At 46.6% G+C, this 12459-nt stretch overlaps 1 protein-coding gene across 4 annotated transcripts in view; it reads left to right on the top strand.

Moving 5' to 3' along the window:
- Positions 1 to 1138: 1138 nt before the first annotated feature.
- RASGEF1A (RasGEF domain family member 1A) overlaps positions 1139 to 12459 on the top strand; it is a 176690-nt gene continuing 165369 nt past the window's right edge. For 2 of the 4 annotated variants that reach the window (XM_060406418.1, XM_060406416.1), the window contains exons 1-2: positions 1139 to 1262; positions 4921 to 5069. The gene's annotated coding sequence lies outside the window, so the exon portion shown is untranslated. The remainder of the gene's footprint in view (positions 1263 to 4920; positions 5070 to 12459) is intronic. The other 2 variants (XM_060406415.1, XM_060406417.1) reach the window with 1 other exon arrangement.

Below are 12459 nucleotides of genomic sequence, written 5' to 3'. Positions count from 1 at the left end.
ATGACGGGGTGGCTGAGGAAAGAGGCTGAATGGTAACCACAGAAGGGATCATCCTATCCCCTTGATTAAAATTCTCCTCTGCTGCACTCACACTTGGGTGAGCATTCACACAGACACAAATGGTTTGGTTTTTGTTTTGCCTATTCAGAGAAGCAGATCCACGTACTTCTTCCCCAAACTTCACTGTCACCAATATTGCAATTGTGTTCCTTGTTATATCCCTAAACACAGGTTCACTGTCATTCTCCAAGATCTATTTGTCTTTCACATATGCCAAAAGAGTGAGTTGAATGGGTCTGTGGATGGGAATCACCGCCACTCCAGTATCCTTCAGATCCTTGATGGTGACACTAATCTCTGCAATCCCTCCAGGAACACAGTGTTTCATTTTTTATTTTTTCTAACTGTTCTAGTAGAGGCTGTTCTAGTGGCTTCCACCTGGCCTTTCCTACGATAACAACCCTCATTCCATAGATCAGGGAACCAATGCGAGAATTCTGTCAGTTGCCGAGTTTGTCTAGTCCAGTTCTGCAACTGGGCAAATAACCATAGGGTGGCCTCAGGGATCCACTGTGAGATGGACCTAAGCTAAAACTTCATAAGCTCCTACTCTCTGAATGGTGATCTTCAGAAATTACTTCAGAACCAATGCGCAGTAATTTCTGAAAAGTATGATTATCTTTACCCATTGCACCGTAATGACGCTGGCAAACAGCTTTGTCTTTTGGGGGAGAGCTGAGAGAAAGATTAACAATATCCATGGATGTTTTTGGCTCTCTGCTTCTCAGTTTCACGTGTCCTACAGAAAAAAGTTTCTTGGCGGGGGTGTGGGGCATCAGGAGTGGCCAGCAGGAGGATATTTTTCTTCCTGTGGAGGTCCTTTAAAGTGATGAGAAGGGGCAAACATTTCCCTCTATGACTTTGCCAGGCCCCAGAAATGAGGTTTCTACCTGAGCCTTAAATCCACGGCCCGTTGCGGCACTACCCACCTGGAGCCTCCAGGCTATCAGCCCATCCCCAGCCGGCCCCGCCCCGCACCCTACCGACCAATCCGAGGCTCCGATCCAGGAGCGTCCCAGTGACGGCTTCGCAGCCCCGCCCATGGTGTTCCCATGGTGACAGTAGGTAGCCAGTGTGTATAGAGAAGCTCACTTTCCGGAGAGCAAGCAACCTCAGGCAGGGAGACCCGGTGAGCGGCTGACACTGCGGGGAAAACAGTTTCTTCAGAGGGCCCCTCACCTCCCCCGCATCCCTTCTTGTTGGTTAGTGAAAATTTTGGATTCACCTAGCGTGTCTTCTGGTTCCCTCATCTTCTCACGGGTACTCTGGCCTCTTCTTGTCTCCGAAACCAAAGCTGTAGTAACATTCATGGGGTGCTCTGAGCAAAGTGCGCGGAGCCTCCTGAGGGCCGGTCCTTGTGTCAGGGAGGGGGCAGCCTGGCTCAGTGTTGACCATATCCGGAGATTTGGGACAGGCGGCGGGGAGGGGAGGTGGGTGTGTGGTTTGGGCGAGTTTTGTTCTGGGTAAATGGTGTATGGAACTGTGGTGTTGCCTGTGACCATGAAGGGCAAGAAGAGCTTCTTGGGGAAGTGGACTTAGTCACGGTGGTTAAGAGGCTGAACTAACGAAGCCCAGCACCGGTAATACCGATTTCAGCTTCTCCCTCTCACTCACATCTCCAAGCTTTCTTCCAGTTTACCTTACCTTCGCTCTTCTTTGAAGCCCTTGTCCACTAAAAAATTATTCACAACCTTAAAGTTGAGGGTTTACTGCAGGAGCCTAAGAAGGGATCCCCCTATTGCTGCTCTGGATCCTAATCTACTCTCCCCACATATTGGAGCATGTCACCTTGAACTTTCCCCCCACCCCATCCCTGCTCCTGAACTTCCCTGTCCTGCTCACACTGGCCCCTTGCAGTTCTCCTGGCTTTGAAAACTGTTCCTTCTGCATGACTCACCTTCGCTGATCATTATATCTAAATCTGCCCCCTGGTCCAAGGCACTCCCAAATAGGTAATACTCCAAAGTAAGGAATACCACTAATAAACATGCAAGGCAGTGTTCAGCTTCATAGTTCTGGTGGAATTACTAGTCTGGATGCTTCACTTTCCTGCAATAGGGACCATCAGCCACCATGACGTCATGGTAAGTGGCATGGACTTCCTGTCCCTTGACACTGGACTTGACAGAGACTTATTTTGAAACTCTTGTGGCTATGATGTGAGCAGAGACTTTTTCTCCTGTGTTTCTGCAGCACACAGAATGTATGCTGTTTCTGCAGCAGAAGAATGTATGTGGGTTGTCATTGGTCCCAGGAGAATTAGAGACCCAGGGAGCAGACCTGAGCATACCGTGTTGGCTGAAGTCCAGCCACCCTGTGGGTGCATAAATATGGAACAAAGTTTTTTACGCCATGGAAACTTTGTGGCTGTTTGTACACAGTATTCTGGCAATAACCAACCAATAATACTTTTACAGGAACTTTTATACTTCAGAGAGAATTTTTCATCTATGAAACTGGCAGTGATATATAGAGATATAGACTATGAAATGTGTTTGGGGACTTCCCTTGCAGTCCAGTGGTTAAGACTCCATGTGCTTCCAATTCAGGGGGTGTGTGTTCGATCCCTGGTTGGGGAACAAAGGTCCCACATGCCTCCTGGTGTGGCCAAAAAATAAAATTTAAAAAACCCCAAAACTATGAAATGTGTTTTTGGTAAGGGCTCAGGAAACAGGAATGCCAATTTGTGGCCGTATGTGTTAAAATTATTACACTAACCCATTACTTCTATTACTAAAAACTTATTTTAAGAAACACTTAAGGGTCTTCCTGGTAGTCCAGTGGTTAAGACTCTGCTAATGTAGGAGACATAGGTTCAATCCCTGGTCTGGATAAATTGCACATGCCTCAAGGCAACTAAGCCCATGCACCATAACTGCTGAGCCTGCGCTCTAGGGCCTGCATGCTGTAACTACAGACTGTGTGTGCCACAACAACCGAAGCCCAAGTGCCCTAGAGCCCATGCTCTGCAACAAGAGGAGTTGCTGCAATCAGAGGCACACACACTGCAACTAGAGAAAACACACGCACAGCAACCAAGACCCAGTACAGCCAAAAAAAGGGGGGGGCATACACAGAGAATTATTATTATTATTATTGACAAGGATATTCACTAAAATGTTATTTCAAATGGTGCGTGTGTACTAAGTCATTTCAGTTGTGTACAACTCTTTGCCACCCTATGGACGGGGTTGATAAATATTCCCCTGACGGCCTGACAGGCTCCTCTGTCCATGGAATTTCCCAGGCAAGAATACTGGAGAGGATTGCCATCTCTTATGTCTTCTGCATTATGAGGCAGGTTCTTTACTACCTGTGCCACCTGAAAAGCCCATAAGTGAAAGTGTTAGTCACTCAGTCGTATCCAACCCTTGGCAATCTCATGAACTGTAGCCCACCAGGCTCCTCTGTCCATGAAATTCTCCATGCAAGAATACTGGAGTAGGGATTCCCTTCTCCAGGAGATCTTCCCAACCCAGGGATTGAATCTGGGTCTCTTGCTCTGCAGGTGGCTTGCTGTCTGAGCCACCAGGGAAGCCCATTTCAAAGGGTAGTAAAATGTAAATGTTAGTAGGGGAAATTGTTGTTTTATAACCCCTGCAGTGAGAAGCACTAGAGCACTTCTGACATAGGCCTCAGTTATAGGGAATGTTTATCAATGTGCCAGGCAAATATTACTAGCTCTCTGTGTGAGGACTGGGACCCACTTTCATCCTATGGCCCAGACTTCACTCTCAGGCCTAACAATATGGAGTGAAGCTTGCCCACAGCCATTTGCTTGCCCACCCTGCCCCTGCCCCTGCCCCAAAGAACTGGAGACAAAAACCGAGATAGGAATGTCAGGTTCTTCAGCAGGGAGGGGCCCACAGGGGGCTCCAGCAGGAGGCAGGAGCACAGAACTGCACAGGGAAGGGCACACCGTTGTTTTAGGGAAGACTACACGAGTCCCTCCTGTATGCTCAAGTGGCCCCGGGTGAAGCACTTTCCCGTGATCTCATTTGCTCTTCAGGTTGGGGCTGAGATGGACAGTGGTCACCAGAGCTCAAGCAACAATCTTCCCCGAGGTCTCTGGATGAAAATGACAGCCAACACAATGGGCACTCATGAGGCTATTCTAAGTTTTTTGAACATATTAATTCATTGAAGGGTTATAACAAGGCAAGGGAAAGAGGCTGTCTCACCATTATTCTATAGAAAGGCAGCGAGGCCACAGCCAGCTTGTGGCAGAGCTGGGTCATGAACTCAGGAGTCGTCACTCGGGTTCGGCCCCTCTGGCCTAGATCCCTACTGGCTCCTGGGTCCGCCTCACTGGTTTTCAGCCCGGCTCTCAAATGTCTTCTCTGCCTTACTGCCTGGCCTTGGGAAAAGGGCAGGCTGAGGGCTGGAAGTAAGTGAATTGTCCTGGCTGGCCACACTAGGGCCAAAATGTATGGTTTCCTCTTTTTTTTTTTAAATATCTTTTTAAATTGAGTTATAATTCTCTCACTTTACTTGCACAATTCAGTGACTTTGGTATATTTATAGAGTTGTGTAACTATCACCACAGACATAGAGATTTTTGGGAGGGCTACACCCAGCACGTAGGACCTTAATTCTCCAACCAGGGATTGAGCCTGTACCCCCTATATCGGAAGAACTTAGCTTAGTCTTGGCTGTTGGACCACCAGGGAAGTCTCTATATGGTTTCTTCTTGACGCCAAGGCCCACTTTTAGGCAGGAATGAAGCGGAGGAGGATCCTGGAGGAGTGGCAGCTGCCGACCTCTCCCAGGCATGAGCCAGGCATCTGTCACCTTGTGGGGTGGGGGCTAGAAGCAAGGCACTCTGGGCTATCCCTGTCTTTGTTCCCTTCCCCTCCATAGCACAGGCATGTCTACTCATGGAGTTGGTCAGGCAGAGGGAGGGCCTTTGCCGGAAGATGTGATTCTGTTCCCCTGCCCTGAGGACAAGGCAGTGCCAACACATAATGCAACGATGTGTCCATCTCCGTGGATTCCCGAGTCACAGACAGGTCAGTGCCCCAGCCACACAGTCATGATTCACTTGCTTCTGTTCTGAACTCAGAGTCCTAGAAGCTCTCACTCGGTTCCCTGGGACAGTTAACAGGTGATGTTAGCTGATGCTAAGAATCATGTACGCATGGGTCTTTCTTGTAGTGTCCTTTGCTGAGTATACAATCTAGTCCTTCCCATCCTGGCTTTGAGAGGATCCTCTGCTGGGGCTTCCCTGGTGGCTCAGAGGTTAAAGCGTCTGCCTGGAATGCGGGAGACTCGGGTTTGATCCCTGGGTCGGGAAGATCCCCTGGAGAAGGAAATGGCACCCCACTCCAGTACTCTTGCCTGGAGAATCCCATGGAGGGAGGAGCCTGGTAGGCTACAGTCCACGGGGTCGCAAAGAGTCGGACACACTTGAGCGACAAACTACTACTACTAACTACTTTGTTGGACATGCAATTTCTGGCTCTTAGCTTAAAATGGGTCTTCAGGCAAGCCTGGCAGGAAAGCAGAGGCCATCTGCTGAAGACATGACTGCTTGACCTGGTTAAATTATTACAGTAACCAGCAATATCAGAATGAAGAAAAGTAACCTTTCGAGGGGTCTGATACAGAACTATTTCACACGTGACCTTTCCCAGAAGCCTGAGCACCATGACATAGCCAGACCTTCTGAGTCACCCTGTAAAGCGTACAAATGCTAAAATGTTTTTTTTTTTTGATAAAACATTTTATTTATACTCTGTACATTCTGCATATACAAAATTAACCTCCAAAAGGTTGAACTTCATTTTTAGATTTTAGATGTTTTCCTACCCTACAGGCTGGATAAATGGGTCAGCAGGTCAGTTCTTTAATGTTACTTTAATGAAAAATGTGGAGCTAATTAAATGTAAAGGATAATGCTATGCCTCTTATCTCTTACATGTGACTGCTGTGACAGGTGGCAAGTGAAGGAGCAAAAATTTCTGGGGCTTTTTTTTATTCAGGAAGCATCAAGATAGATTGGGGGTAAAACCACATTGAGAGCACTGTTTCTTTTCCCCCCCGGAGTTTAGTCTGATCATAAGAAAGGCAACACCAATAAAGCTTGTCTGGACAGATAGTGTTCTCGCCTGGAGACAGTGTTCTTGCCTGGAGAATCCCAGGGATGGGGGAGCCTGGTGGGCTGCCGTCTATGGAGTCGCATAGAGTTGGACATGACTGAAGTGACTTAGCAGGACAGGCTGACCTCTTGGTTGAGGCAGAATCCTAATTTTCTGGGAGGAAGACACAGGCAGAAGGTCATGGACAGAGACTGTCAGGGCATGTGAAGCCAGCCCTTTCAGGATATGGCACAAAGGGAGTAAGACTATGAAGAAAAGCCAGGAAATTGTTAAAATTGAGGATCAAAGTGAACCTCTGGGTGGGTCTCAGGGATATGGCCACATCTGGAGCCAATGGTCCGCCCCCTCGAATTGCAGCTCAGACTCAGGTACACAGAGGACCCCTGAGATGATGGTGTGTCTACTTCACCCACTGAGACTTCCTTAGTAATACACTGGCCCTACTTCTTAGTATTCTTTTTTTTTTTAAGTCTTTATTGAATTTTTTACAGTGTTGCTTCTGTTGTTTGTATTTGTTTTTTTTTTTTTTTTTGCTAGAGGCATGTGGGATCTGACCTCCCCTACCAGCAATCGAACCCACATCTCCCTCACTGGAAGGCAAAGTCTTTAATCCTGGACAACCAGGGAAGTCCTCTTAGTGCTCTTAAGGCCCTACCTTTATAACCTCTCATCTACATAGTGGGACATTTATTCTTTCAAGATGAGAAAGATGATTACATATGAAAACTTGAATCGCCGCACAATCTACGCAAGCCTAGAATACAGCGCTGACACTCACAGCCCTGGTTCTCCCTGACACAAATGTCCTGTGCAAACCTGGTCCAGGAAAAACTCAATTCCAAGATGAGATAAGGAAAAGAAACCAGCAAAGGATCACTTTGGAGGTCACTCCAGGAGAATTCCCCAAGCAAAAATGCTGGCGTGGTTGCCGTTTCCTCCTTCAGGGGATCTTCCTGACTCGGATCAAATTTCATATCTCTTGCATCTCCTGCACTGGCAGGCGGATCCTTTACCACGGAATCACCCAGGAAGCCCCAAAAAGAGGTCCAGGCAACACAAATGGATGAGGAGGGACTGCTGCCATGAGGCACATCTTGTGTTGAGTGACAGTGGCTGATAGGATCCCCTCTGCAAACAGGAGACAAATATGGAGACACAGAGCTGAGGGGGAGATAGCAGGACCTCAGAGATGAACCGTGACCTGGAAGAGCTCAGGGATGGGAAAGCCCAGCTCAGGAGTGATTTCCTCTGAGAGCAAGCAGTGAGAAAAGGAGGAGGGAGTCACTATCTTTTCTGATACAGCCTTAGAGAAATATTTGACTTTTCCAACTATGTGATACGTGACTAAAATTTAAAACATTTACAAAGAGCCTCTTTCCTCTCCCGACTCAGTATCTGAGCCTTCTGGACAGATTGCTTGCAGGAATGACCAGGAGTCTGCCTGCACATCTCCAGGGCCTGGAAGCCTGTTCTAGGACTGCTCTACAATGGAGAAGGCCTTCCTTAGGATGAGCTTTTCTCTCCCCAACCTTGACTCCCCACTAGCTGGGCCTAGATCTCTGCTTTTTATGGCTCCATGAACCTCTGGACTTCTTCTCATGGGCCTTCCACTCATGTTCCCGAGTCTCCTTAAACCCCCAATCCTTGACCTCTCAGATGCTACACAGCCTTGGGCCATAGGCTCATAGTTCCTGACCCCAGAGGCCCTCTGCCTCTTGTCAAAAGCACCCTGGCCACTCCTTCCCCAGGACCTTTGTAGCCCCACTTCTTTGTATTCTGCCTCATTGCACATAGACATCTGAGCACAGAATTAGGGATGGGGATGTGAGGACCTGGACATGATGCAGAAACATATAGGGTTGTATATGTCATCACCATGGAAACACCTGCTTCTGTGATCCGGGTGCAGCTTCAGAGAGGTGGGACCAGAAACAGACCAGAAGAGGCACCAGTCACCTCCAGTCCACAGTGTTTCTCTTACTGAGCTTCACTCTCTCCTGATCTTGCCAGAGTGTCGGGTTCCTGGGAAGCATCAGATTCCTGGGCCTCAGTGAGCAACTGGGGAGCTCTCAGGTTGAGTGGGTACCCTCTGCAGTCTCAATGTGTGAGGGACGCAGAACAAGTATCAGATAAGGAGCCCATCACAGGACACCTACAGCTGACAAAGAAGCATAAACACCAGCTAAAGAAGATCATCAGAAAACCCTCGGGATTACAGATGTGAGTAAGTGGGGTGAGGACCGTCTCTACTCAGCAGACCAGAGAGCCGAGAAGCCAGTCTTGGAGCAGAAATGCAGAAAGAGGGCTAGGCATACCAGAAGACTCCCATGACCCAAGAGCTCAACACCTCTCACTCTGGCTTAGAAGAGGCCTAAGCCCTTAAGCTATAGTGAGAGCAGGGCTTTTAATAAAATAACATGTTAAGAAGGAGTGAGTGACTTAAACACTGTTCTGCTCGAGGATCCATGGCCTGGTCCAGTTTCTTGTTGTGCACTGGCAGCCAGTGCCTAATACCATTTTATTCTTGGCGCTCCACTCTCTTTTAGACATTGAGTGAATCAGCATGAATTGAGTCAGAGTTTAGAAATGTCTGCCTAGAAATGTAGCAAGTGCTTGGAAAATGGCCAGATTGTGAACAGAGGGCCAGAGCAACAGAGTACTCTTGAAAATGCCACATGGTTGGCCTCCAAGAGCCAACTCCCAGAAGATATATTCATAAAAATCTTTCCAGAAAAGTCACATCTGAGTCAAGAAGGCTCTTTTGGCCTGTCTCCTGAAACTGGCCAGTTTCAGGTTTCTGAAACCATTGGGTGATGTCCCAAACTGGTTCTCTAGTTTCTAAATGTGTCTGAGAATGAGCCTCAGCCTTTAACTAGGGCGTCACCCACAAGTCGTCAAACAAAGTCAAGTCACATTCAGAAGGCCACACACAGAACTGAGAGAGTGCCTGAAAAACTATGGATAGAGGTTCATGACATTGTACAGGAGGCAGTGATCAAGACCATCCCCAAGAAAAAGAAATGCAAAAAGGCAAAATGGTTGTCTGAGGAGGCATTACAAATAGCTCAGAAAAGAGATGCTAAAGGCAGAGGAGAAAAGGAAAGATATACCAATCTGAATGCAGAGTTCCAAAGAACAGCAAGGAGAGATAAGAAAGCCCTCCTAAGTGATCAATGCAAAGAAATAGAGGAAAACAATAGAATGGGAAAGACTAGAGATCTCTTCCAGAAAATTAGAGATACCAAGGGAACATTTCATGCAAACATGGGCTCGATAAAGGACAGAAAATCGTATGGACCTAACAGAAGCAGAAGATATTAAGAAGAGGTAGCAAGAATACACAGAAGAACTGTACAAAAAAGATCTTCATGACCCAGATAACCACAATGGTGTGATCACTCACCTAGAGCCAGACATCCTAGAGTACAAAGGCAAGTAGGCCTTAGGAAACATCACTACAAACAAAGCTAGTGGAGGTGATGGAATTCCAGCTGAACTATTTCAAATTCTAAAAAATGATGCTGTGAGAGTGCTGCACTCAATATGCCAACAAATTTGGAAAACTCAGCAATGGCTACAGGACTGGAAAAGGTCAGTTTTCATTCCAATCCCAAAGGCAATGCCAAAGAATGCTCAAACTACTGCACAATTGTACTTACCTGACATGTTAGCAAAGTAATGGTCAAAATTCTCCAAGTGAGGCTTTAACAGTACATGAACTGTGAACTTCCAGATGTTCAAGCTGGATTTAGAAAAGGCAGAGGAAGCAGAGATCAAATTGCCAACATCCACTGGATCATGGAAAAAGCAAGAGAGTTCCAGAAAAACATCTACTTTTGCTTTATTGACTATGCCAAAGTCTTTGACTGTGTGGATCACAAGAAACTGTGGAAAATTCTGAAAGAGATGGGAATACCAGACCACCTTACCTGCCTCCTGAGAAATCTGTATGCAGGTCAAGAAGCAACGATTAGAACCGGACATGGAACAACAGACTGGTTCCAAATTGGGAAAGGAGTACATCAAGGCTGTATCTTGTCACCCTGCTTATTTAACTTCTATGCAGAGTACATCATGTGAAATTCCAGACTGGATGAAGCACAAGCTGGAATCAAGATTGCCAGGAGAAACATCAATAACCTCAGATATGTAGGTGACACCACCCTTATGGCAGAAAGCAAAGAAGAACTAAAGAGCCTCTTGATGAAAATGAAAGAGAGTGAAAAAGCTGGCTTAAAACTCAACATTCAGAAAACTAAGATCATGGCATCTGGTCCCATCAGTTCATGGCAAATAGATGGGGAAACAGTGGAAACAGTGAGAGACTTTGTGTTTTGGGCTCCCAAATCACTACAGATGGTGACTTCAGCCATGAAATTAAAAGACGCTCGCTCCTTGGAAGAAAAGCTATGATAAACCTAGACAGCATATTAAAAAGCAGAGTCATTACTTTGCTGACAAAGGTCTGTCTAGTCAAAGCTATAGTTTTTCCAGTAGTCATGTATGGATGTGAAAATTGGACCATAAAGAAAGCTGAGTGCCGAAGAATTGATGCTTTTGAACTGTGGTATTGGAGAAGACTCTCAAGAGTCCCTTGGACTGCAAGGAGATCAAACCAGTCCATCCTAAAGAACATCTGTCCTGAATATTTATTGGAAGGAGTGATGCTGAAGCTGAAACTCCAATACTTTGGGCACTTCATGTGAAGAACTGACTCATTGGAAAAGACCCTAATGCTGGCAAAGATTGAAAGCAGAAAGATAAGGGGACAACAGAGGATGAAATGTTTGGATGACATCACTGACTCAGTGGACATAGTTTGAGCAAGCTCTGGGAGTTGGTGATGGACAGGGAAGCCTAGCATGCTGCAGTCCATGCGGTCGCAAAGAGTCCGACACAACTGAGCAACTGAACTGAACTGAACATACAGAAGGCATAGGGCTGCACTCACTGGGTCTCTGGAGGAGCCGAAAGCCTGCATAGGCACCTGGGGTAGGGGCAGCAGGAAGCACAATGCTGGGATGTGCAGCCAAGGCCTGAGATATGCAGAAAGGAAGAGAGAAATGCAAGACGCAAGAAAATGCAGAGACAGGAACAAGCAAAATCCATTAGAGCAAATAAAAGCATACAAGGAGGGACTTCCCTGGCCGTCCAGTGGTTAAGACTTCACTTTTCGATGCAGGCAGTATAGGTTTGATCCCATATGAGCTAAGATAAGATCTCATATGCCTCTCAGGTGAAAAAACCAAAACATGAAACAGAAGCAATATTGTAACAAATTCAATAAAGACTTTGCAAATGGTCCACATCAAAAAAATCTTTAAAAACAACATCACAGAAGGAGAGGAGTCAAGAACTGCAGGAAAAATGACAGAAAACCATAGACCCATCTGGAATGCAGGCAGGCATCCTTGGTACCCAAAAGCCCCAGAACACCTCATTCCCTCCCTCTAGTGGCCTCACAGAAAACTCTTGCGTGCTCAAAGGGGCCCTTTAGCTCAGGGGAGCTAAAAGAGCCTCCTGATGAAAGTGAAAGAGGAGAATGAAAAATTTGGCTTAAAGCTCAACATTTCAGAAAACTAAGATTATGGCATCTGGTCCCATCATTTCATGGCAAATAGATGGCGAAACAGTGGAAACAGTGGCTGACTTTATTTTGGGGGGCTCCAATATCACTGCAGATGGTGATTGCAGCCATGAAGTTAAAAGACACTTTCTCCTTGGAAGGAAAGTTATGACCAACCTAGATAGCATCTTAAAAAGCAGAGACATTACTTTGCCAACAATGGTCTGTCTAGTCAAGGCTATCGTTTTCCAGTAGTCATGTATGGATGTGAGAGTTGGACTATAAAGAAAGCTGAGCACTGAAGAACTGATGCTTTTGAACTGTGGTGTTGGAGAAGACTCTTGAGAGTCCCTTGGACTGCAAGGAGATCCAACCAGTCCATCCTAAAGGAGATCAGTCCTGGGTGTTCATTGGAAGGACTGATGTTGAAGCTGAAACTCCAACATTTTGGCCACCTGATGTGAATTGCTGACTCGTTTGAAAAGACCCTGGTGTTGGGAAAGATTGAAGGCAGGAGGAGAAGGGGATGACAGAGGATGAGATGGTTAGATGGCATCACTGACTCAATGTACATGAATTTGGGTAAACTCCGGGAGTTGGTGATGGACAGGGAGGCCTGGCATGCTGTGGTTCATGGGGTGGCAAAGAGTTGGACACGACTGAGCGACTAAACTGAACTGAACTAAAAAATCTTTGTGGCTGGCCTTCCACTGAAAGGCAACCCACTCCAGTATT

The sequence above is a fragment of the Ovis aries genome, chromosome 25 (assembly GCF_016772045.2).
Source record: "Ovis aries strain OAR_USU_Benz2616 breed Rambouillet chromosome 25, ARS-UI_Ramb_v3.0, whole genome shotgun sequence".
Lineage (NCBI taxonomy): Eukaryota > Metazoa > Chordata > Mammalia > Artiodactyla > Bovidae > Ovis > Ovis aries.
This window is presented reverse-complemented; position numbering and strand designations above follow the sequence as displayed.